Source organism: Triticum dicoccoides, chromosome 4B (genome assembly GCF_002162155.2).
Source record: "Triticum dicoccoides isolate Atlit2015 ecotype Zavitan chromosome 4B, WEW_v2.0, whole genome shotgun sequence".
In the NCBI taxonomy this organism is placed as follows: domain Eukaryota; kingdom Viridiplantae; phylum Streptophyta; class Magnoliopsida; order Poales; family Poaceae; genus Triticum; species Triticum dicoccoides.
The window spans coordinates 257,407,124-257,433,826 of NC_041387.1; positions in this window are offsets into that span (position 1 = coordinate 257,407,124).

Consider the following 26,703-nt stretch of genomic DNA (forward strand, 5'->3'; position numbering starts at 1 on the left):
GAAGGAGGTGAGGGAGTACTACTACCTCTTCTGGTCGACGGAGACGCGAGCGCATCCGCGCACGAAGGTACTCCCAGCCAGTGCTTCGAGATTGGTTCCGAACTGGTACCCCTTCTTCGCGTTATTCTTCTACTGCGATATCATGAACACCTACGGGTTCCGCCTTCTTGATTTCACCCCCAATGCCGTTCTGACCATGGCAGTTTTCGCACATCTGTGCGGAAACTTTGTCGGAGTCCACCCAAATGTAGCCCTTTTCCGCCACTTCTTCATGCCTCGAGTCGAGAGAGGAGAGCCCCTTGCCGGAGGAATCGCTTGGATCTCGAGGGTCGGCAAGAAGGAAGCCTATCTGGAGGGAGAGCTCCGCAGCAAATGGGAGGAGTGGAGAGCAGAGTGGTGATAGGTCGTCGAGGAGAACCCGCAGCCGTTCATTGCCCTGCGCTAAGCCCCAATAGTACGCGGCAACGATTGGAGCAACGTGGCCCCGGAAGACGACAGGCTGAAAATCGCCGTCACCCAGATCCTACGCCTCAGGCTTGCCGGGCTCACTGTAGGCGCAGTTGGCGCAGATTTCCTTCGCCGCCGCATCGCCCCCCTGCAGGAGAGGGGGAGACCCGCCTGGGAGTTCCAAAACTCAGCGGATATCATGAGGCTGCGCCCAGGCCTCAACTTCAACTTCACTGTTCTAGAGCTGGACGCGATGCTCCTGGAGCTGTTCAAGCGCAATCCCCAGCATCCGTTCATATTTCCGCGGGATGTCGTTCCGCTGTGCAATAATTCTTCCCTCGACCACATCCGCGCAATGATGCCGTTGTGTGACTCTCACGGAATCGTTCCAACCTGGCAAGAGCCGGCAGACACCATCGTGCAGGAGTTCTTCGATGGCTTGGTAGAAGTGCCGGTCCGCGCCGACGAGCAGAAGAGCCTCACTCGCGACACCACCGATGCGGAGATGCAACGCATCGCCACCAGGCCGGAAGAGGCGGCAGCAGCGGCTGCCGCGGGTGTATTTGGATTCACCGTGGAGGAGGCAGAGGCAGCGGAGGCGGCAAGCCTTGCCGAGCGCGAGGAGTTTGCCGGCGAGGAAGATCTTGCCGGCCCTGAAGCTGAGCCGAGCGAGCCCGGCGAGGTAGAGCCTGAACTTTCAGACAGCTTGCCACAGGCGGAGCCCCCGGCCCCGGCAAGGAGGCGTCTCCGCAAGGCCGGGGACGCAGCAGGGCGGCAGACGAGCCAACAGCCGCCGAGCCGTGCGACACGCTCTACCGTGGCAAGCACTGTTGCCACGGGAGTGCCTCACGCCGCTGCGGCAACTGGAGCGGGGTCTTCCCGGTCCACCGCCACTGCTCCTGCCAAGTGGGCGAGGGAGCCTACTCCTCCGCCTCATCGCACCGGAGGTGAGCCGGACTTCGATCTCTCTGCGCTCAGCTCCGACGAGGAAAAAGAAGAGTAAGAACCCTTGCCGTTCTTGTTGTTCTTCGATCTTTGTTGGCTTTCGTCTTGTATCTGACTTGCTTCGATCTGAATCCATTCGTTTTCAGGACGCTGGCCCAGAGAGCGGCGAAGAGAGCCAAGGCCCCGGTGATTGTCATGGAAGATGATCCCACCGTGTTAGCAGGGGGTGTGTCTGAGACCACCTTGACGGACCCGGCAACTACTCCCCAAAGCAGCCCCCAGCGTAAGTTTATAGTTTACTTCCTGCCGTCAGGCGCGCATGGGTGCTTTTTTCTCTACTGATATCTTGACTGTTGGATTTGTGTAGGAGCAGAACAGCCTCACCAGGAATGCCCGGAAGCTGCTCCCGAAGTGCCATCTGCTTTGACTACGCCGCCAAGGGAGGAGTCCCCGGCAAGGGAGCGCTCTCCGGCAAGGGAGAACTCTCCAGCAAGGGACAGTTCTCCGGCAAGAGACGACACTAGTGATCCTCCGGTGGTTGAGACCGCGACCGCAGATCCTAGCACAGGTAATTTTCTTGCCTGAAAACTTCCCTTGGGATCTTCTTCTTCTAATTTTCTTCTTGTATATTTTCTTGACTTCTCTCCCCTTTCCGTTCGTCAGATCCCCCTGCCACGGAGCCGATGGAGACCGAGGACGCCGGCGAGGAGGGCGCGCGTGGCAGTGCCGACGAAGCCGCGGCCACCGAAGAAGAGGCCGGTGCTGATGATCCCGCCGGCGAAGAGGCCGCCAAGGCTGCCGCCGCAGAAGCAGGCGAGGGATCCGGCGATCGCACTGACGGCCCCGAGGCCGCAGGAGCGCCAGGCGCTACGCCGACCGCCGATCCCTCCGCCGATGCTGCAGCGCCAAGCTCCGAAGAGCCCCAGTCCGGCGCCTACTTGAAGGCCGGCGATGGTATCTTCATCAAGCTCCCCTGGGCGTCAAGCTCCAGGGCGCCGGTCGAGGGAGAAACCTTGGATGGAGAGGTGCTCACCTCCGCGGGGTTGATGGTAGTCGATGCGCCAAGCAGCAGCAGCGACGAGCCTGAAGAGGAGCGGCTGCTGCGGAAGCTGACGTCGCTCTACCGTGCCCGACAAGCCAAGCTGGCCTCTTGAGAAGCGCTTGTCGCGAAGGCGGGAGTTGATATTGAGAAGCGCGCGGAGGAGCTCCGGGGTCTCAGGCAGGAGGCTCTCCGGTCCCTGGCGGAGGAGCGGGAGCAACTTCTCGAGGAGCGAAAAGCCTTCCTCCTCGAGAAGGCTGAAGCCGAAGAGAAGCAACGGCTTGTCGCTGAAAATTTATTTGCGCAAGAAGGAGAGTTGTCTCAGCGCAAGGTGAACCTTGACAGCCATGAGGAGGAACTTGCCACGCGGGAGCAAGCAATTGGCGGGGCTGTCAAGGAAGCAAGGGATGCTGCCGAAGCTGCCGAGGCCGCCAAGAAGGAGCTGGAGATGAAGGTAGCGCAGCTGGAGGCTGATCTCCGGGCGAGCAGCGAGGAGCTTGCCGCGCTCAAGCATGAGCGCGAGAAGGATGCTGCCGCTCATGGTGAGCTGCAAGGCCTTCTCGCAGAGAGGAGCAAGGAGCTCAGCGCCGCCAAGGATTCCAATGCGGATCTCGAGTTGAAGATGGCCACCTTGACTTAGACGCTGGACGGCGCCAGGGAGCGGGAGGTGGCCTTGTCGGAGAAGATCAAGGCCGATGAGGCGCTGCTGGCGAATGCCGCTGCCGCCCACGACGCCTTCAGGGAGACTGTGGAGCACTGGACCGAGGGTCTGGTGATTATTGCCGCCGCCATCGATGGGGAGCTGGCGCAGCTGGGGATGGAGGAGCTCGGGTACTCCTCCGACGAGCACCTCCAACCCAGTGCCAAGCTCAGCCTGTTCTTCAAGGGCGTGGCGACGGCCCTCCAGCGACTCCGGAAGAAGATCCCAAAGCAGCTGGCCGATGAGTCGCGCAGGATCTGCGCGGGGGTTCTTCAGAAGGTGCTGGTGAAGGTGGCCTTCCGCAATCCAGGCCTCAACCTCACCAACGTCCTCAAATCCTTGCCGCCGGATGCTGATCTGGATGCGCTCAAGGCCCTTGTCGCACCCATTGTGGACAAGGCGAGCGAGATCAAGAGGGTTGAGGGCGATCGCGTAGATTAGGCCGCCCGTTTTCTCTTTGTCGCTGCTGGTCATGTTACGAGAACATCTATTAGAGCCGCGACAAGCTATCTTGTAATATAACTCTATTTTGGGTAGAGATTTGCTATGTTATTCCTTCTACTTGATTCCTTCCTTTGTATGTTTTTACCCTACGCTTTTAGGGAACTTGTTGGTGCAGGCACCTGGGCCGCGAGCGCTGAGTGCGGGACGTCAGCAGCCTGCTGGCGGTGCTGCTTCCGACAAGAAACCTTGTTGCAACTAGTCGCAGCTCACTTAAATTGTTGAGCAGACTCGAAACAAAGTAAGGGCGCAACTAGCTACGAGTTGGTTCCTTCGCGCACAGGTTTTCCATACAAAGTACGGTCGTTCGAGGAGATAACTTAAAAATTTAAAACTGATTGCTCAAACTTTGGTAACTTAGCTTTTCTGTCGTTTGCTTCCCAGTAAGGCGAAACTTCCTTGAACGAGGCCTGGTCCACACCATTATCTTCTTCATTCCCCCCGGCAAACTTGTCTGCGAGGGAACCTTCCTTTCCTTTTTGAGAAAAAGAAAGAAGAGAAAATAAAGGCATGGAGCCTTATAGCTCGTTATTGCTTACCGGGGATAGGTGCTGCACAAAGTGTCAGATAACGCATGCAAATATAAAGTAAAAAGCATGAAATTGACAAGATGTGCGGAGCACATGAGCTTTACTTATGCACGGGATCTGCGCCCGGCTTTGTACAAAGGATTACATGCAACATCGCCAAGACTTGTACAAAAGGTGGTTGCCGGAACGGGTTCCGGCAACCGCGCCCTATGGGTAAAACTTACGAAGATGCTCAATGTTCCAGGAGTTGCTCACCGGTACGCCATCTTCGGTCTCAAGGCGGACAGCGCCAGGCCTAGTGACTCGTTTCACCCGATAAGGGCCTTCCCACTTCGGCATCAACTTGTTGGAATTCTTGGCGGACTGAACGCGCCGAAGAACAAGGTCGCCTTCCTCGAAACTTCTGGCGTTAACTTTGCGGCTATGGTAGTGGCGCAAAGCTTGCTGGTATCGAGCAGCTCGTACAGCAGCCGGAAGACGGTCCTCCTCAAGGAGCAGCGCATCATCTTGTCGCAGCTGCTCTTGCTCAAGCTCATCTTAAGCGAGCACTCGAGGTGACCCGTATACGAGTTCCGTGGGGAGAACTGCCTCTGCTCCATAGACTAGAGGGAAAGGTGTCTAGCCAGTGGCTCGATTTGGCGTCGTCCTAATCGACCAAAGAACCACCGGCAGCTCCTCAATCCAGTTCCTTCCGCACTTGCGCAGCCTGTCGAAAGTTCTGGTCTTGAGCCCGCGCATCACTTCAGCATTTGCCCTCTCCGCTTGACCGTTGCTTCTCGGATGAGCAACAGAAGCGAAGCAGACCTTGGCGCCAAGATCCTGGACGTACTGCATGAAGGTGCGGCTCGTAAATTGCGTGCCGTTGTCAGTGATGATCCTGTTAGGGATCCCGAAACGACAAACAATCGACCTGAAGAACTTGACTGCTGACTGTGCTGTCACCTTCCTCACTGGTTCCACTTCTGGCCACTTTGTGAACTTGTCGATTGCAATGTACAAGTACTCAAAGCCCCCGACAGCTCAGGGGAAGGGGCCGAGGATATCGAGCCCCCAGACCGAAAATGGCCAGGATAAAGGGATCGTCTGGAGAGCTTGAGCTGGCTGGTGTATCTGCTTGGAATGGAACTGGCACGCTTCACACTTGGTTACTTGTGCAGTTGTATCCTGGAGGCTTGTCGGCCAAAAGAATCCTTGCCGGAACTCTTTGCCGGCAAGTGCTCTTGCGCCAATGTGGTGACCACATACGCCTCCTTGTATCTCTGCCAACAGCTTTTGTCCGTCTTCCCGGTGAATACACTTCAATTTCACACTGTTGAGTCTTCTTCTGTACAGTGTGTTGTCGACAAACTGGTACATACTTGACTGCCGGGCTACTCTTTCCGCTTCTTCTTGCTCTTCGGGAAGTTCTCCTGTCTAAAGGAAATGGACAATCTGCTGTGCCCATGCTGGAGCTTGTGGCTCGATAACAACGACTAAAGGCACATATGCTGCTGCGGGAACATCCGCTTCTACGGCAAGAACTTGTGGCTCTGCCGGAGCTTGATGTTCCCCGGCAAGCTTGCCGGAGCAAAACTTGTCGGGAGCGTCTGCTTCAATGGAACAAACCCTAAGGTTTGCCGGAGCAGACTTCTCCTTAGCACTCTTGGTGTTGATCCTGAGGAACTTCTTGGCGGCGGCTTCGGGAAGCTCTGCCGGAAAATAGTCACCAGAAAACAACTTCCTCTTCTTGCTCTGTCCAGTTGATGGCGTTACGGATGGTTGAGTCAGCTTGAGCACAAAGATCCCTGGTTCCACAGGTAACTTAAGTGCGGCGCACTTTGATAGGCCGTCGGCAATGTCGTTCTGAGCTCTTGGAACATGCTCCATCTGCAGGCCGTCAAAGTGCCCTTCTAGCTTTCTCACTTCATCAACGTAAGCTTCCATCAACGGACTCTGATAACTCTTGTTCACTTGGCGGACGACAAGCTGTGAGTCACCCCTGACAATGAGCTTCTTGATCCCAAGGTCTGTTGCGATCCTGAGGCCGGCAAGCAAACCCTCATACTCTGCAGTATTGTTCGTTGCTTGCTCCTTGGGAAAGTGCATCTGGACTACGTACTTGAGATGCTCTCCGGTGGGTGCGACAAGTAGCACGCCAGCACCGGCACCTTGCAGCGAGAAGGCACCATCAAAGTACATCAGCCACTCTTTGCTTGCTTCCTTGACGGGGATGCTCGTCTCTGGAATTTCTTCATCTGGTGTTGGCGTCCACTCTGCTATGAACTCTGCCAATGCTCTGCTTTGGATAGTTGAAGTGCTCTCAAACTTGAGGCCAAAGCTTGGCAGTTCTAGTGCCCACTCGACAATCCTGCCTGTTGCTTCTGGATTTTGCAGTATCCTCTTCAACGGAAAGCGAGTGACAACTGTGATCTCATGTGCTTGGAAGTAATGGCACAGCTTTCTCGAGGCCATGAGGAGGCCAAAAAGCAATTTCTGCACACCAGAGTACCTTGACCTAGCCCCCTGCAGAAGGGAACTGACAAAGTAAACTGGGCGCTGCACCATTCTCTTCTGCATCTTCTCATGCTCCTGCGCAGATCCATCCTTGTCGGGACCAGAGCTTGCCGGTGAAGTCCCCTGCTTGTCGCTGGATGTGTCTGCCGTGGTTGCTGGCTCATTATCCGCTTCCCTCTCCGCTACTAACGCAGCACTAACCACTTGATTGGTTGCCGCTATATATAACAGTAACTTCTCTTGTGGCTTAGGTGCGACAAGTGTTGGAGTGGAGGACAGGTATCTCTTCAAGTCCTGCAGCGCAGCCTCCACTTCCGAAGTCCATTTCATTGGACCCGCCTTTTTCAAAATTTTGAAAAATGGCAGGGCACGCTCAGCAGACCTAGAGATAAACCTGCTGAGAGGAGCTACGCAACCGGCAAGTCTTCGTACATCCTTGACGCGCTTTGGCGCTTCAATCTGCTCAATGGCCTTGATCTTGTCGGGATTGGCCTCAATTCCGCGTTGAGACACAAAGAACCCGAGAAGCTTGCCGGAGGGGACTCCAAACACGCACTTCTCGGGGTTGAGCTTGAGGTTGATCTTGCGTAGATTTGCAAAGGTTTCGTCTAAATCTTGAATTAGGGTCGCTTTGTCCTTGCTCTTGACCACTATGTCATCCATGTAGGCTTCCACATTTCTGTGCATTTGCGGTTCAAAAGCGTCATGGACTACCCTTGCAAATGTTGAACCAACATTCTTCAAACCGAAAGGCATCCGTACGAAACAGTATGTGCCACATGGGGTAATGAATGCGGTCTTCTCCTCATCCTCTTCTGCCATGAAGATCTGATGATATCCTGAGTATGCATCAAGAAATGAAAGCAAGTCACATCCGGCCGTGGAGTCAACAATCTGGTCGATGCGCGGCAAGGGAAATGGGTCTTTGGGACAAGCTTTATTGACATCGGTAAAGTCGATACAAAGCCTCCATTTCCCGTTTGCCTTGCGCACGACTACAGGATTGGCCAACCACGTAGGATGGAGCACTCCTCTGACAAGGCCTGCTGCTTCCAATTTCTTGATCTCTTCTGCAATGAATTCTTGGCGCTCCAATGGCTGTTTCCTGACTTTCTGCTTGACGGGCCGCGCATGAGGACAGACGGCAAGATGGTGCTCGATTACTTTCTTGGGAACACTGGGGATGTCAGACGGTTGCCATGCAAACACGTCAACGTTCGCCCGCAGGAAAGCAACAAGCGCGCTTTCCTATTTAGGGTCGAGAGTGGCACTAATGGTGAAGGTACCACCAGTGTCGTCCTCCTTGGCGGACACCTTCTTGGTCTCTGGTGGAGCTTCCATTGTCTTCTTACACTTGCCGGTGGAGCTGGAGGGTGCGTCCTCGACGGTAGCGCAGCATTCCGAAGAGGTGCGCTTGCCGGAGTGGGCATCAGAGCTCTTGCCGGACTTGATCTTCTTCTTCCCCCCGGGAGCTTCAGCGGCAAGTGAGTTGCGATCTGTTGCGGCTGCTGCTTCTCGGTAAATCTTGTCGGCGCAGATAAGAGCATCCTTCTTGTCGCCAGGGACAGAGATAACACTTATCGGGCCTGGCATCTTCAGTACGTTGTATGCATAGTGAGAGGCTGCCATGAACTTGGCAAGTGCTGGACGGCCGAGTATCCCATTGTAAGGCAATGGAAAATCAGCAACGTCAAAAGTGACCCTCTCAGTCCTGAAGTTCAGCTCGCTGCCAAATGTCACTGGCAATGTGATCTTTCCATTTGGCTTGCTCCTTCCTGGATTGATTCCTTGGAATGTGCCAGTCTCTTCGAGCTCGCGATCAGGGATCTGGAGTTTCTGGAGTACCGCGGAGGAGATCAAGTTCAAGCCGGCCCCGCCGTCAACTAGCATCTTAGTGACCTTGAGGTTGCGGATAGTTGGTGAAACCAACATCGGCAAGCACCCGACCGCAGTTATGCGATCAGGGTGATCCTCAATATCAAAGATGATAGGCGTGCTGGACCATTTCAGAGGCTTGCGTGACTCGATGGGTGGTTCTACCGCATTGACTCCCCGCACCCATTGCTTGAGCTGGCGGTGTGAAGTATGCAGAGAAGCACCGCCGTCAATGCACAGGACCTCTGTGGCTTTCTGGAACTCCTGCTCGTCGGTCTCGTCTTCATCCATATCTTCATTGTCATCATCATCTTCATCCTTGTCGCGGCCGCGGGGAGGTCTGTCTCGTTGCTGCTGCTTGGCTTTGCTGCGGCATCCTCCTCGGCCGGGACGTTTCTTGCCAGCTCCTCCAGCACCTTCCTGGGCTTTCTCCTTGTCGTGCCGCTCGTATTCAGCCTTTTGCTGCTCAACAAGCTGCTCGACCTTCTTGCAGCTCTGGAGGTCATGGCCCTTGGTGCGGTGGATCTTGCAATACTGCTTGTTGGTGCTGTCCTGCTTGTCGGCGACCGCCACAGCTGCGGCAACCTCCTTGCCGGAGCTACCAGCTTCGGCTTTCTTGCCGGACTATTCAACAACTAGCACATCTTTGCCTTTCTTCTTCCTGTTGTTCCGCCGCCGGTTCTTCCTTGCCGGGGCAGTCTCCTCACTATCAGATCCTCCTGCTCCTGTGTTCTCTCCGGGGAGTTTCCTCCCTTCCTCAGCACGTGCACACTTATCGGCCAGGGCATATAGCTCACTGACGTCTCTGATCGTGCACATCACCATATCCTCCCGCATCCTGCGGTTTCGCACGTTCTGATGGAACGCGCTGATCACCGCGGCAGGGTGGACGTCTGGGATGTTGTGCTGTACGCGGCTGAATCTTTGAATGTACTTGCGCAAGGGCTCTCCTTCCTTCTGGGCGAGCAGATGAAGATCGCTCTCTTGGCCATGAGGCTTGTGGCCGCCTGTAAAGGCGCCAACAAACTGATGGCACAGATCAGCCCAGGAGGATATGGAGTTGTCCGGCAAGTGCATGAGCCAGGATCTGACATTGGGCTTGAGCACCAGCGGGAAGTAGTTGGCAAGGATCTTGTCGTCCCGCCCCCCAGCAGCTTGCACCGCGATGGTGTAGATGCTGAGGAACTCCGACGAATGCGACTTGCCGTCGTACTTCTCTGGTACATCTGGCTTGAAATTCTTCGTGCTGGGCTACTGGACTTGCCGCAACTCACGAGTGAACGCAGGGCAACCTACCGCGTACGGCAAGTCGCCTGGTTCCCCTAGCGCATGCACGTCAGCAGAGGGCCCAGCGCGCTTGTCGGATTGACGTCGCGCTTCTCTTCGGCGCTCGATGGGAGTACGAGCGTCTTCTTGCTGTCGTTCGTGAAGAACTTGGCGCTGATCGCGACGAGCTCGTGGATCTGACGATGCGGTGGAGTCGCTGTCGAGGTGGATCCGACGAGTCGGCGATCTTGGCCTTCGGGATGGAGAGTGCATGGTGGTTGCACCCCCACCGGTTTTGTCGCCACCGGCTCGTGCTTGGCAGTCCTGTCGCAGCCGCGATGCAGTTGGCTGCCGCGGAGTGTCGCCGTTGGCGAAACCGATGAGACTCTGAATGGTGGCCCTCCATTGGTCGATCTTGTCTTCCGCTGGAGGGTAATCCAGGAGCAGCTAAGCTCGCGCCAAAGCTTCTGCTGGAGTGGTGGGCGGCAGTGGCGAACGGTGTGAGGAGCGGGATATGCTCGGGCTTCTAACTATGTTAGAAGGAGCAGCATCCCGTCCAGGCGACCGTGTCTCGCTCGTGCCAGCACGTTGGCGTGCATGCTGGTCTTGAGCACCCCGAGATCCACCAGCTTGATCTTGTCCCAACGAACATATGGTACTGCGAATACCATGACGCTGTCGGTCCTGCGCCTCCTGAGATGGGCGCGGGACATGTACGGACGCCGAGGTCTATGCAGCCTTGTCCTTGGACCTGGCAGCATCGTGAGCTTCCTCCTCGACGTCCGTTCTTCCGCCGGCGCCTACTCCACCACCCGTTTGCTCCGGCGGTGGTGGAAGTGACGTGGACGGAGCAGCTGCCGCCGAAGTCTTCTTCTTCGGTGGCATGTCGATGAAGAAAATGAAGATCTAGCTTGTGTGAATGCCGGATCAGGTTCACACAATCTCGACGTCCCCTACCTGGCGCGCCAAAGATGTTGGGGAAACTGATCCACGAACACCTATGGGGCCGGCGGACCGGGCCCCTTTCGGTTCAGTGGGGGGGCGGAGCTCGCACGAAGAGCAGACCGAGGCGAAGCACATGAGCAGTTTACCCAGCTTCGGAGCTCTCCGGAGAGATAATACTCCTACTGCTGCTTGTTTGATTGTATTGTGTTCTTGCTCGAGAGAGCTAAGTGTTTTTCTGGGTTCGAACCCCCTCTACGTTGCGCATGGGCCTCCTTTTATATGTTCAAGGGGTCACCGACAGGTGGCAACGTAGACGAGGGTAAAAATGGAAAAGAAGTTGCGGTTGGTACAACCACCTGCACAGTGCATCCTACCTAACCCTGACGGTAGGGGACAAAGGCATTAAATGCCCGTCTGCGTCGCCCAAACAGTGTAAAAAGGGACCGTCAGGGGCGCCACCGCTCGCCACGATGGCAGTCTTGTCAGCTTCGCATGCCACCGTGCACCACTGGTTGCACAGCCTCTCGCCATGCGCTCCTGGAAAGGCCCCCAGAGCGACACGTTGGTGGATGTGCTGGAGCGTGGGTACAGAGTGGTAGCCTGCCGCGGCAAGCGCCTTGCCGCGGCTGTTGTCTTGTCGCGCCCGGAAGCTTGTCGCTCACTGGGCCTTGCCAGGATGCGCGGCGTGTCACGGCAAGTTCCTTGAAATGCCTTGATTGGCCTTCCCGGTAAGCTTCTCTTGCCGGGGCCTTGTCTCCTGAGCGTAAATACTTTGTTCTTGAATGGCTCCAAGGGAACCACGGAGGGCCTCGGTGGTCATCCGGCAAGCCTTTCCGCGGGGCGCTGCAACTGCCCGTGCACAAGTTCGGGAGACTAGGGTACCCCTACTCTAGTACACCGACACCCATGGACGTACCTACATCTCCCTCAACACCACTTAGACCCATGACAAGAGCTCGAGCGAAGGCTATTGAAGATAAGGTGAACTCACTCCTCTCTGAACTCCTTCTCTCTACTCACGAGACATGGCTACTACCTCATACGGACACTCTGTGCGTGGTCAGGTACTTGGAGGAGAGCCACGGGACGGCTACATCCAATGGCCAAGGTGGCGAGGACACCAAGTGTGAAGACCAAGAGGAAGGACTGATTTGGAAGCTATAGGACCCGGACGACCGGCCAGGCACGGACGTCTGACCCCTGGGAGGTGCTACAGCCGAGAGAAGGAAGGCAGGCCAGAGCTCCATGTTACGGACGATCGGCCGAGCCCGACGACCGGACATTCCCAGGCTCCGGACGACCGAGCCCCTACGGACGTCCGTGCGAGCGACCACAGAACGAAATTACGGCAATCTGAAGGCTTCCGGACGACCGTGCGCCTGTCAACAGAACCGAATCTACGGTCATCCGAAGAACCCCGGACGTCCGGGACACCGCGAGCCTCCGAACGACCGGCACCCCACGGACGTCCGGACCCTGGCTGCGTCCAGCTGCGGGCTGAGTCCCATGTACCCCTTCACTTCGCCCCCTTTTTCACTAAGACTATATATAGACCACTCCCACCTCCTAGATAGGGTTAGCATTGTGATAGCTCATGTGAGATAGAGCATTGCTCATCTGTACCGGATCTGCTCCACGTGAGGGACCATGCCTCTTCGGAGAAGATCCATTCGGATTCAAGGCCTCCATCCGGAGAAGACAATCAAGACCTCCTCATGGAGAAGAACGGTTACTCTTGTATCTTCCTTCGTTGACTTTGGATCTCATGTTACCTTGTGCTTTCGGTGATCTAGCCCTTGTGTGATCGATTCCTTATTGGTTGAGTGTTTCTCTCGTTTTCCACCGTGATTTCTCTCGTGTTCTTCTGCGTGTTCTTCGTGTTTCCCCGTAGGATCCACTCCAAACGTGAAAGATCGGCCCCTAGGGTTCCGCCCTACATCACCTTTCCTTAAAACGTGAAAGAACGTGAAAGATCGGCCCCTTGGTGCAATTATTGTTATGAAGGAAGGAAATATTAGATTCCAATTTCCTTGAAGGAAAGGCATGGAACACTTTTCTAGAAAGAAAATCAAACTACCTTATGAATCTATTATGCGAGCCATTTATGAATTGAATACCAAAGATGGTAATACTTGGATCTATTCTCGCTTTTATGCCTAGCTAGGGGTGTTAAATGATAGCGCTTGTTGGGAAGCAACCCAATTTTATTTTTGTTCCTTGCTTTTTGTTTTTGTTTAGTAATAAATAATTCATCTATCTTCTGTCTAGATGTGGTTTTATGTTTCAATTAGTGTTTTTGCCAAGTATAACCTATAGGACAACCTACGGTGCTAGTTAATTTGATTCTGCTGAAAAAGAGAAACTTTTGCACGCACGAGAATAATTTTAATATATCACAGAAACCTACTTTTTAGTTGATTCTTTTTTCAGTAGATCAATAGTGAAATTTCCAAGGACTTCCTAATTTGGTAGGAGTTTTAGGAGTCCAAAAGTATTAGAAAGTTACAGATTGCTACAGACTATTCTGTTTTTGACAGATTCTGTTTTCCGTGTGTTGTTTGCTTATTTTGATGAATCTATGGCTAGTTTCGGGGGGTATGAACCATAGAGAAGTTGGAATATAGTAGGTTTAACACCAATTTAAATAGAGAATGAGTTCATTACAGTACCTTAATTGTTGGTTTTTCTTTCTTGCACTAACGGAGCTCATGAGATTTCTTGTTGAGTTTTGTGTTGTGAAGTTTTCAAATTTTGGGTGAAGATTTGTTGGACTATGGAATAAGGAGTGGCAAGAGCCTAAGCTTGGGGATGCCCATGGAACCCCAATATAATTCAAGGACAACCAAAAGTCTAAGCTTGGGCATGCCCCGGAAGGCATCCCCTCTTTCGTCTTCGTCTATCGGTAACTTTACTTGGAGCTATATTTTTATTCGCCACATGATATGTGTTTTGCTTGGAGCGTCTTGTATGATATGAGTCTTTGCTTTTTAGTTTACCACAATCAACCTTGCTGTACACACCTTTTGGGAGAGAAACAAGATGATTCTAATTTATTAGAATACTCTATGTGCTTCACTTATATCTTTTGAGCTAGACAGTTTTCCTCTAGTGCTTCACTTATATCTTTTTAGAGCACGGCGGTGGCTTAATTTTGTAGAAATTATTGATCTCTCATGCTTCACTTATATTATTTTGAGAGTCTTTTATAACAGCATGGTATTTGCTATGGTTATAAAATTGGTCCTAGAATGATGGGCATCCAAGTTGGGTATAATAAAAACTATCATAGAAAGTGCATTAAACACTATGATAAATTAGATACTTGATAATTGTTTTGAGATATAAAGGTGGTAATGTTAGAGTCATGCTAGTGGGGTAATTATGAAATTGATAAATACTTATGTTAAGGTTGGCATGTCCCGTAGCATGCACATATGGTAGAAGTTGTGTAACAAATTTGTTGCATGGGGTGCTGTTTTGATTGCCTTCCTTATGTGTGGAGGTCGGGATCGCGCGATGGTTAACTCCTACCAACACTTCCCGTAGGAGCACGCGTATTAGTACTTTGCTTCAAGGGCTAATAAACTTTTGCAATAAGTATATGAGTTCTTTATGACTAATGTGAGTCCGTGGATTATACGCACTCTCACCCTTCCACCATTGCTAGCCTCTCTTATGCCGCACAACTTTCACAGGTATTATACACCCACCATTTACCTTCCTCAAAACAGCAACCATACCTACCTATTATGGCATTTACATAGCCATTCTGAGATATATTACCATGCAACTTTACACCATTCTTTTTACTATGATACGCTCCATCAATGTCATATTGCTTTTGCATGATCATGTAGTTGACATCATATTTGTGACAAGGACACCTTCATAATTCTTTCATACATGTCACTCTTGATTCATTGCATATCCCGGTACACCGCCTGAGGCATTCACATAGAGTCATATTTTGTTCTAAGCATTGAGTTGTAAATCAATAAAAGTGTGATGATCTTCATTAGTAGAGCATTGTCCCAAGTGAGGAAAGGATGATGGAGACGATGATTCCCCCACAAGTCAGGATGAGACTCTGGATTTTATAATAAATAAAAGAGGCCAAAGAAGCCCAAATAAAAAAAGAGGCCAAAGAAGCCCACCAAAAAATGAGAGAAAAGAGAGAAGGGACAATGTTACTATCATTTTTCCACACTTGTGCTTCAAAGTAGCGCCATGATCTTCATGATAGAGAGTCTCCTATGTTGTCACTTTCATATACTAGTGTTAATTTTTCATTATAGAACTTGGCTTGTTTATTCCAATGATGGGCTTCCTCAAAATGCCCTAGGTCTTCATGAGCAAGAAAGTTGGATGCACACCCACTTAGTTTCTTTTGTTGAGCTTTCATACATTTATAGCTGTAATGCATCTTTTGCATGGCAATCTCTACTCACTCACATTGACATCTATTAATGGGCATCTCCATAGCCCGTTGATACTCCTAGTTGATATGAGACTATCTTCTCCCTTTTTGTCTTCTTCACAACCACCATCCCATTCCACATATAGTGCTATATCCATGGACTGCGCTCATGTATTGCGTGAGAGTTGAAAAAGCTGAAGCGCGTTAAAAAGTTTGAACCAAATGCATGGCCAAAACCGGGGTTGTGCATGATGGGAGTATTTTGTGTGATGAAAATGAAGCATAGCCTAACTATATGATTTTGTAGGGATAAGCTTTCTTTGGCTATACTATTTTGATAAGACATGATTACGTTGTTAGTATGCTTGAAGTATTACTATTTTTATGTTAAATGAGCTTTTATCTTGAATCATTTGGATCTGAACATTCATGCCAAAATAAAGAAAATTACATTGAGAAATATGCTAGGTAGCATTCCACATCAAAAATTCTGTTTTTACCATTTACCTACTCGAGGACAAGCAGGAACTAAGCTTGGGCATGCTTGATACGTCTCCAACGTATCTATAGTTTTTGATTGTTCCATGCTATTATATTACCTGTTTTGGATGTTTAGGGGCTTTACTTTACACTTTTCTATCATTTTTGGGGCTAACCTACTAACCGGAGGCCGAGTCCGAATTGTTGTTTTTTTGCCTATTTCAGTGTTTCGAAGAGAAGGAATATCAAACAGAGTCCAAACGGAATGAAACCTTTGGGAGCGATCTTTTCGGAACAAATGCAATCCAAGAGACTTGGAGTGGACGTCAAGAAGCAGCCGACGCGGCCACGAGGGTACCAGGCACGCCCTATGGGGGTGGGCGCGCCCCCCACCCTCATGGGCCCCTCCTGGCTCCCCTGACCAACTTCTTTCGCCTATATATACTTGCATACCCTGAAAACACTGGGGAGCACCACGAAAACCTATTTCCACCGCCGCAACCTTCTGTACCCATGAGATCCCATCTTGGAGCCTTTTCCGGCGCTCCGCCGGAGGGGGAACCGATCACGGAGGGCTTCTACATCATTGCCAAGGCCTCTCCGATGAGTTGTCAGTAGTTTACCACAGACCTTCGGGTCCATAGTTATTAGCTAGGTGGATTCTTCTCTCTCTTTGAATCTCAATACAAAGTTCTCCTCGATCTTCTTGGAGATCTATTCGATGTAACTCTATTTGTGGTGTGTTTGTCGAGATCCGATGAATTGTGGGTTTATGATCAAGTTTATGTATGATAAATATTTGAATCTCCTCTGAATTCTTTTATGTTTGTTTGATTATCTTTGCAAGTCTCTTCGAATTATCAGTTTGGTTTGGCCTACTAGATTGATATTTCTTGCAATGGAAGCAGTGCTTAGCTTTGGGTTCAATCTTACGATGTCCTTTCCGAGTGACAGCAGGGGCAGCAAGGCACGTATTGTATTGTTGCCATCGAGGATAAAAAGATGGGGTTTATATCTTATTGGTTGAGTTTATTCCTCTACATAATGTCATCTTTCCTAATGCGTTACTCTGTTCTTATGAACTTAATACTCTAGATGAATGCTGGATAGCGGTCGATGTGTGGAGTAATAGTAGAAGATGCAGGCAGGAGTCGGTCTACTTGTTGCGGACGTGATGCCTATATACATGATCATGCCTAGATATTCTCATAACTATGCACTTTTCTATCAATTGCTCGACAGTAATTTGTTCACCCACCGTAATACTTATCCTATGTTGAGAGAAGCCACTAGTGAAACCTATGGCCCCCGGTTCTATTTTCCATCATATAAGTTTCCGTTCTACTTTATTTTGCAATCTTTACTTTTCAATCTATATCATAAAAATACCTAAAATATTTATCTTATCTTATTATCTCTATCAGATCTCACTTTCGCAAGTGGTCGTGAAGGGATTGACAACCCCTTTATCGCGTTGGTTGCGATGTTCTTGTTTGTTTGTGTAGGTACGAGGGACATGTGCGGACCTTCCTACTGGATTGATTCCTTGGTTCTCAAAAACTGAGGGAAATACTTACGCTACTTTGCTGCATCACCCTTTCCTCTTCAAGGAAAAACCAACATAGTGCTCAAGAGGTATCACATCCTTCTCCTCCTTTCATGCAGAAAGCTTGGTGTCAAAGTATTCTCTAGTCCTTGCTTCGGAGTGTCGTAAGTCGATGGCGATGTTCTTGAGGCATTGCATTGCTTATTGAAGTCTGAAGTGGGGAGTTTTGGTGTTGTACTTGTTCGCGACATCGTTGTTGTGGAATACCGGAGATGAAATCCTTTGCCTATCCATCACAAGACTAGAGAAAATGTGAGTGGGAGAAAAAGAAGAACTAGACCAAGTGTACCTTACCCGATGTTGAAAATGGATAAATGATCACTCAATAATTTTACAAGGAAATAGCATAATTGGTACCAGATCTTATCAATTCTCACACCTACACAAGTAAAGCTTTCAGTGGAGCTTGGTGAGGATAGTGGCACAAAAATTTGATGCAAAATGTTAGCAAGAGTCAATGATGTTGAAAGAGATTCAAAAACTCGCAAGTGAAACAAGTAGACCAATACAATATGTGGCACACGGAAACACACACATGGATAGATAGATGGGGTCGTACAACCAAGGAATGAGCTCAGAATGTGGAATCCACAGAAAATGCTCTTGTTGCACAAATCTAGAGAGATGTTAGCATGATTGCTCAATAGGCAGATACGACACTTGTGCACAACCTATAAGAGACAAAAATGCAACAACTTATGTACCAAGTATACTATGTATGTTTGATTCCCGGTGATCCTCTCAAGATGATCCCAGATGATCGGATATGACAATTTTATATGCACTGCAGTATGATGCTATGGCAATTGCTTACAAGCTCTTTGTTTTTCACTTTTCTTAAATGCTTATTCTTTTTTTTGTTTGGCCACTATACGAAATGTACCAACCAAGATCACAATTGTGTATACGCGGGAACAATCTTGTGACACAAGGGATGGTACTATGATACAAAGATGATACCAATATTATTTGGTATGTATGCAATCGGAAAGATGATCACTAGAGTGCACAAGTAACATTGTCCGGAATACTGAATGGCTAGTCTTGATAGGAAAGTGATGCAAAATGAGCTAGGGGTTAATAATACAATGGCAAGAATTGATGTACAATGACGGGATACCACGATACCAAGGTGATATAGAGGTTACCGTTCTTGCTCATGGTTAGGGTGTCAAAATTGTGAAGTGGTCAATGTCAATGATGACCTCGTGGCGATGAAGAGTGGCAGTTCTCTTGATGTAGAACCGTTCCTGATTAGTCGAAACACCTTAGGAAGCAAAAAAACTGCAAACTCAAAAAGTCAAAGGCATATGTCAAATGGTGGTAGCGGAATGCGGTGGTGGTTGCGGAAGTATTGGTGGAAGCCCGTTCAAAATGGGTTAAGGTTGCGGAAGTGTATGATGGGCTATACACGGTTAGTTGAAGGCATGCTCCCCAAATAGCCGAAATACCTTAGGAGACACAACTCACAACAGAAACAAAATTGGGTTAAGATGGGGTGGCAGAAGTGTATGTTGGGCAAGCCTATGCGGAAGTTATGGTGGTGGTTGATGAAGAAGCAATCATCCCTAAGTATCCTAAACACCTTAGGAGACTCAAATCACAACTCCAATAAACACAAATGCGATGGGGAACAAAATGGGTTAGGTTGCGGAAGACGGTGGTGGTATTGCGAAAGATATGGTGGAAGGCCTAGGCAAAGATGCCAAAGTTCCAAAGATTTTATGGAGTCAATTTATATTGGAAGTAATTTTATGGTCAAAATGGTGAAACACGGAAGGCTGAAATCCCAGGGGCCGGACATCCGGGGTTGGGGCCGGAAATCCGGGACCTGATGTCTAGAACCGCACGCGAAACTACGCTTTAGGAGCCAGATGTCTGGTGGGCTAGATGTCCGGGCCTCGAGCCAGATGTGTAGACTCCAAATCGGAGGATGAACTCGAGGAACTTGATTTTGGGGGTGGAAATTGATGATTTGCGGGGCAAAATTGAGGAGATTTCATTGATGGGAAGTGGAGAAACTTGGGATAAAGATAGATCTACTCAAGACAACAAATCCATGGATCAAAATCAACAAAACATCATCAAACGGGGCTCATGATACCAAGATGATGTAGGGTGGAAACCCTAAGGTTGATCTTTCACGAAAGGGAGGGGATCCCGTCAAGAACACAAAGAACATGAGAGGGAAAATGCGAGGGGAAATGAGAGGAGACACTCAAATCAACGAGATACTATCACACATGTGTTAGATCCATGAACACAAACAGATACACGATCCAAAGTCAACAATGGACAATACAAAGGGTAACTAGTTCATCTCCGTGAGGAGGCCTTGAGTCTGTGAGGTGTTATCCCATGAGGGGTCTTGAATCCAAGCGTGGATCTTCTCCGTAGAGGTCGTGGTCTCTCAATGGAGTAGAACCACAACGATGAGCAAAGGTCTATCTCTAAAATGAGCTAAACCAATGCTAACCCTATCTAGTAGGATGTGAGGGTCTATATATAATTCTAGTACAAGTTGGGGCGAGTTGGAGGGATAAATGGGTCGGTGTCCCGTTACACTGTGCACATTGGGGGGGGGGATGTCCGGGGCTTCATGACGGGCCGGATGTCCAGGCCGGCCTTGGTTACTTTCCGTGAAGGAGGCCGGATAGGGGTCGGGCCAGATGTCCGGGCATAGGCCGAATGTCCCAGGCCCGTAGCACTTTGGCTGTTGGGCTGCTGCTGTTGTTGACATTTTCAGGGGTCAAATGTCCAGGCCAGGACCGGATCTCCGGGTCCTGGGAACCTTCTCCGGTTCCTTCCATTGTGCTCGTTCATCCATGTACTTGAGGACTTGTCCATGATCCCGAGCATCTCCGAGAGGGTCTTCTTGGTACCTATGCATATGTAGTGTCTTTGCATGAGGTAGCAACCATGTCTCGCACGAATGAAAATGGGAAGCATTTAGGAGCGGGTTCACCTTGTGTCCAATGGCGTATGCTTGAGTACTCATCGTATGTCCACTTGGGGCTTGGGGAGTAGTCATAGTGTACATGCGGATGATCATAGGATGCTCCGCATCACACGGACAAGAGGGTTGTCAATCCCCTTGAACTCGTTACTTGCAAGGATTAAATCTTGTAGAGGTAGATAGATAAATTGCAGAACAAAATAAAAAGAATAAAATTGAAGCAAGGATATTTTTGCATTATATATATATATATGTATATATATATACATATATATATATATACATATATATATACATATATATATATATGTATATAATTAGACCCGGGGGCCATAGTTTTTTCTACAGGCTTCTCTCTCGAACACATAGCATATGTGGGTGAACACATTACTGTTGGGCAATTGACAGAAAAGCACATACTTATGACGATATTCAAGGCAATGATCATATATATAGGCATCACGTCCGAGACAAATAGACCGACTCATGCCTGCATCTACTACTATAACTCCACCCATCGACCGCTCTCCAGTATGCATCCATGGTATTAAGTCAATAAAAACAGAGTAATGTCTTAGGCAAGATGACATGATGTTGACAAAGTAACTCAACAATATGAATAAAGCCCATCATTTTACCCTTAATGGAAACAATACATTTACGTGTCTTGTCCCTTTCTATCACTGGGATAGAGCACCGCAAGATTGAACCCATCACAAATCACCTCTCCCACTGAAGATAAATAAATCTAGTTGGCCAAACCAAATATATAGATTGAATAGAAATACAAATCTATGACAATCATGCATAATAAAGTTCAGAAAAGACTCAATTACTTCTCTAGAATATTCAGATCATAAGCCCACAATTCATTGGATCCCAATAAACACACCGCAAAAGAAGATTACATCGGATAGAACTCCAAGAACATCGATTAGAACATTATATTGAAGATCAAAGAGAGAGAAGAAGCCATCTAGTTACTAGCTATGGACCCATAGGTCTATAGTGAACTACTCATGCGTCATCGGAAGGTAGCAAGGATGATGTAGAAACCCTCCTTGATCGATTCCCCCTCCGACAGAGTACCAAAAAAGGCCTTTACATGGGATCACAGAAGAACAGAAGCTTGCATCGGTGGAAAAGGTGTTTCTAGTGGCTCTCTGGTAGATTGGGAATTTATAGAGGCATAATTAGGTCAACAGGTGCCACAAGGGGGCCACAAGCTCAGGAGGCGCCCCCTAGGGCACGCGCTACGAGCTTTTCACTTCCTCGTGACTCATCTGGTCTTCTCCTGAACCTTCGTGGAACCCTTCTTGTCCAGAAAAATTAATCCAAAGATTTTTCTCCATTTGGACTTCATTTGATATTAATTTTCTCAAAAGACAAGACAAGCAAAAACTGCAAGTAGCACTGGGCACTAGGTTAATAGGTTATTCACAAAAACAATATAAAATAGCATATAAATGCATATAATACATCCTTGATTGATACTATAATAGCATGGAACAATAAAAAATTATAGATACGTTCGAGATGTATCACGCATCTCAATAGATTGAGGGTGTTTCATCACGTCCTGAAGGTAGGGGTTCATGACATTCTCATAGAACTTGTCCTTGGATGAACTTTGAGGCGCCATGGTGATATAGATCTGTCAGAGAATAGCTCAAAACAAGAACAAAGGGAAAACTTGTGTTACAGTGGTCAAAATAGAAAGGAGTATATATAATGAATTTTTCCTGTGCAGGACAAGTAATCTCAGAGAAAATATAGTCGAGAAAGTCCAGAGGGGAGTCACAGGCTCGCACGGCGCGGCCCCCGAACTTGTGGCTCCCTCGCGCACTTTCTTGATTTGTTATTGTTTTCATAGTATTCTGTATATTCGGAAACAAACAAAATGTACTTTTACGGAACTATTGGAGTCGGTTTACTTACCGTAGCATGAACCTACTTCTTTTCAGGTTTCTGGAGCATTTCGGAAGGTCCCTTTTATGTGCTCCTCCAGTGTCATTGTTTGAATAATATTAGTCTCAATATTATGGGCGTACCTAAGATATAATGTATAATTCTTTTCCCATTATCCACTCTCGGATGTGTGCCCTCGACATTGTTAATCTTCATAACTCCCAAGCGACAAACTTCTTTGACAATGTATGGTCCTTTCCATCTAGAGAGAAGTTTTCATACAACGAATCTAAAATGAGAGCTGTACAGGAAAACTTGATCACCTACTTTAAATTATGATTTTTGGATTCTTTTATCGTGCCTTTTTTAAAGTTTTTATTTAAACAACTTGGCATTTTCATAAGCTTGTGTCCTCCATTCCTCTCGAGATATAAATATCAAATAACCTCTTTTCACCGGCAATTTTAAATACATAATTGAGTTCCTTAATTTCCCAATAAGACTTATCTTCTAACTCAAGAGGTAAATGTGATGCTTTTCCATAGACTATTTTATATGGAGACATACCCATAGGGTTTTTATAAGCAGTTCTATAAGCCCATAATGCATCATCAAGTTTCTTAGACTAATTCTTTCTCAATCTATTAACAGTCTTTTGCAAAATTAACTTTATTTCTCTATTGCTCAATTCAACTTGACCACTAGACTCGGGATGATAAGGTGATGCAATTATGTGGCTGACATCATATTTAGCTAGGAGTTTACGAAATGCATGATGAATAAAATATGTCTGCCTAGTGGTAACTGGGGTACTGCGGCCCGTCTGCCTCTGGCCCAAAGGATAATGCTTAGGCTGGCTCAGGAAGGATGGCCTGCCTCTCAGAGCGCCTCGCAAGGGTTGAGCATCACAAGGCCGCTCGACGCTAGGCCAAGCCTTGCCGAGGCCGCCAAGCGCCAGGTTGCCTCACAAGGCCCTCTCATGAAGCGGGTCGTATGACGCTAGACGCAGGGCTCCACGCCTAACACGTGGATGACATCCCCCTGTCAGGATAAGGATGGCGGGTCATGAACAAGGCCGGTTTCCATTCTGGTGATAAGGGAGCAGTGGCGTTTGTCTCCCCCAAAGCAGGTCCCAAAGCATTCCTCTTCGGTGCAAGGATATCAAGACTAATTAGTGCGCTAGGACGGAGATCATCATCGATCCCACCAACACGTTAGGAAGACTACTTTATCAGGCAAAGACCGCCTTTAGTTAGGATAAGCCTGGGCGTCTATCCCCCTTTGAATTGCCGCCCTGCGCCCACCTTTCCTGCTCATATTTTGGGGGAAGAGGACGAAGCCACTACAAAATGGGTAGGGTCGCTTGCATGCAAGGGGACCGAGCCACTTTTCCCCACACCTCGTGTACCTCGCGCCACAAGCTCTCCATTACAGAGAAACCCAATGCAGGAGGGAGTAGGGTACTTACACCGCAATGGTGGCCCGAACCTAGGTAGCTCGTCATGGTCCCGCCGTAGTTGCCGTCGCATCTTATGTCACCAAGCAAAGCTCACCAAGAGTTCAAACCTTAGTTGTAGGAGAAGTTTCTTGGACGCAAATCCTAGACTCCGATATTTGGCGCGCCGGGTACGGTAGGGGGACTTGCCATCTTCGCACCCGCGACCTCGACGTCAACATCGACACGAACGATGTCGCCGCTCACCGGGAACACGCCACACGCCAAGCTACCACCATGGTCCATGCAGCGCCCGCCGCCCTAGGCGCCCTTGGGCGCCGCCCTTGCGCCGCCACTGAGCCCATTGGGGATGTGCGGGCTCCTCCATCCGCTCGTCGACGAGTGAGCAGGAGCGTGGCCGCTCCTTCACCGCGTCCTCACCCACGGGCTGCGGCCCTCCCGCTCTGCACATCACGTTGTTCATGGCGCAGGGGCTGCTACATTGTCTCCCCGCCAAGGACGGTCATGACGTCTGGCTCGAATGCATCACATAGCTTGTCTCCGCCGCCTGCAGCGGCAAGGCGCCACCTCGCTCCTTGACAGCTTCCCCACGGTGCGCTGAGCGACCCGGACGCACCAATTCTCATCCCCCTCCTCCTCCTCCTCTGGGCCACGATGTGTGAGCCTCGGAGTTTTCCCACGGTTCATCCATGTCGGACGGCGTCGGCGGCCGCCGCGCCATTGTCGTAGGGGAGCGCTAGAGCCGCGCGGCTCTAACCAAGGGTGTTGTCACTAGTAGGGGCTCCTAGGGGTCCTGTGGGCTGGCTTGTATCTAGGGATGAGCTCAGGCCCCTCCGTCCAACCACCACCTCAAGCGCTTCTCGCGCGAAGTGAATGCGGCCCTCCCGGCGCCCGAGTCCGCTGGACGCCTCAAGTGGTCTGAGTTCCCCGTCGCCTTCGATGTCAGCGATCACCCCAAGTCCACTAGGGTCAGGGAAGCTGTCCCTCTGTTGTGTACTCCTACTATAGGCAGTGTGGCCGTCACCAAGAATCTCATCGATGGCAGCACTAGCCTCAATGTGCTCTCTGTGGAGACCTTCGAGACACTCTGAGCGCCATATGGGCCCTTCTTGGGCATCACCAACGGCTCCTCTCTGTCCTTGGGGTAGGTATGCCTCCCTGTCACCTTCGGCACCCGCAAGAACTATCGTATGGAGTTCGTTGTCTTCGATGTGGTTCACATCGTCCTGCCCTACAATGCCATCTTGGGCTACCAGGCACTCTCCAAGTTTGTGGCCATGACCCACCATGCCTACGGCCTCATCCGGATGCCCGTCTACAACGGTACCCTCCCCGTCCGCTGCGATGAGAAGGATGCGACGCACACCCTCGAGCCCGCCTACAAGACTGCCTCCACCGTATACCCGGCCGATGAGGACATGCCTGGGCCTGCCGAGGAGGCGCCGGTGAATAATAAGTCCCCGCTCTCTCAGGAGTGGGACGAGTCCAAGAAGGCGTCACTGGGTGGGGGTGGAGCAGGTGCCTCCGTCACCGTCAGGATGGACCCTCCCCCAAATAGGAAGGCGCGCTCGTCCCCTTCCTCCGGGCAAGCCTTGATGCGTTGGGTTGGACAGCATCTGGCATGCCCGGTCTACTGAGGGAGGTGATCGAGCACCACTCAGCCGCATGCCAGAGCGCGCGGACCATCAAGGATAAGGAATGACATCAAGCGCCCAAGAAGGAGGAAGTCATCACCCAGGAAGTCAACAAATTCCAGGATGCAGGAATCGCTCGTGAAGATCCCCACCCCAAGTGGATCGCCAGCCTCACCCCTTTGCCAGACCGCACAACAGCGCACGCATGTGCGTCGACTTCATCACCCTCACCTAGGGTCATCCGGTGAGCCCCTTCCCTCCTCCGCGGATGATAACCCACAAGTATAGGTATCAGTTGTAGCCTTTCTCGATAAATAAGAGTTTCGAACCCAACAAGGAGCTAAAGCTAGAACAAATATTCCCTCAAGTTCTATCGACCACCAATACAACTCTACGCATGCTTGACGTTCGCTTTACCTAGAAAAAGTATGAAACTAAAAGTACTTTTTAGGTGTTGTTAGATAGGTTTGCAAGATAATAAAGAGTACCTAAATAAAAACTAGGGGCTGCTTAGATAAAGAAACAACTAAGTTTTCCCTTGAAGAGGAAAGGGTGATGCAGCAAAGTAGCGTAAGTATTTCCCTCAGTTTTTGAGACCCAAGGTATCAATCCAGTAGGAGGCTACACGCAAGTCCCTCCTACCTACACAAACAAACAAGAACCTCGCAACCAACACGATAAAGGGGTTGTCAATCCCTTCGCGGCCACTTGCAAAAGTCAGATCTGATAGAGATAATAATAAGATAAATATTTTTGGTATTTTTATGATATAGATTGAAAAGTAAAGATTGCAAAATAAAGTAGATCGGAAACTTATATGATGGAAAATAGACCCCGGGGCCATAGGTTTTACTAGTGGCTTCACTCAAGATAGCATAAGTATTACGGTGGGTGAACAAATTACTGTCGAGCAATTGATAGAAAAGTGCATAGTTATGAGAATATCTAGGCATGATCATGTATATAGGCATCACGTCCGTGACAAGTAGATCGAAACGATTCTGCATCTACTACTATTACTCCACACATCGACCGCTATCCAGCATGCATCTAGAGTATTAAGTTCATAAGAACATAGTAACGCATTAGGCAAGATGACATGATGTAGAGGGATAAACTCAAGCAATATGATATAAACCCCATCTTTTTATCCTCGATGGCAACAGTACAATACATGCCTTGCTGCCCCTGCTGTCACTGGGAAAGGACACCGCAAGATTGAACCCAAAGCTAAGCACTTCTCCATTGCAAGAAAGATCAATCTAGTAGGCCAAACCAAACTGATAATTTGAAGAGACTTGCAAAGATAACCAATCGTACATAAAAGAATTTAGAGGAGATTTAAATAATTCTCATAGATAAACTTGATCATAAACCCACAATTCATCGGATCTCGACAAACACACCGCAAAAAGAATTACATCGAATAGATCTCCAAGAAGATCGAGGAGAACAATGTATTGAGATTCAAAGAGAGAGAGAAGAAGCCATCTAGCTAATTACTA